At 34.0% G+C, this 521-nt stretch overlaps 1 protein-coding gene across 1 annotated transcript in view; it reads right to left on the bottom strand.

Moving 5' to 3' along the window:
• LOC109462274 (phytanoyl-CoA dioxygenase-like) overlaps nt 1-521 on the bottom strand; it is a 13737-nt gene that overhangs the window by 9394 nt on the left and 3822 nt on the right. The gene's annotated exons all lie outside the window — the stretch shown is intronic.

The raw sequence follows: 521 nt of genomic DNA, 5'->3' as shown, positions 1-521 counted from the left end.
TTTGACCACCCGACACGTACACATAAACGAATTTGACCACCCGAACACCTCCCAACCAAGGTTAGGAGTAGCTTGGGAGCAAGGTCGGCTTGGGAGCAAGGTGTTTTAAAAGGCCGGTTACACGTATAACAGTGACTTTAGAGAGAGATCTAACTTGAAAAGCAAAGCACCACTTGTAAACTCTGAATTAAGCTGGCATTTAAAATCACGCATTATACATGTACTTACAATGTAAATGAAAAACGTCTGTCTATGGTGGGAATACAAGGTACATAATGAAACAGTGTTAGTGATTTTTTTTCCTTTATTAATTTATTACTTATCAATTTATTAGACCTCTAGAATGAAATGTTTCCAGAAAAGAGAAAAAGGGAACCAGTCATAATATAGAAATCCGGGTGAGTTTATTGAACATGAAAATTTCTGCTAGAAAATGTGGGAAGTTATTTGATTTTCTCTTTTGTACTGTTGCATGAATGAAGATGAAGATATTTTTTTTTTTTTTTTTTTTTTTTTTTTTT

The sequence above is a fragment of the Branchiostoma belcheri genome, unplaced genomic scaffold (assembly GCF_001625305.1).
Source record: "Branchiostoma belcheri isolate BF01 breed outbred unplaced genomic scaffold, Haploidv18h27 scaffold114, whole genome shotgun sequence".
NCBI lineage: Eukaryota > Metazoa > Chordata > Leptocardii > Amphioxiformes > Branchiostomatidae > Branchiostoma > Branchiostoma belcheri.
The sequence above is the reverse complement of the archived record's forward strand: the minus strand, read 5'-3'. Positions and strand labels throughout refer to the sequence as shown.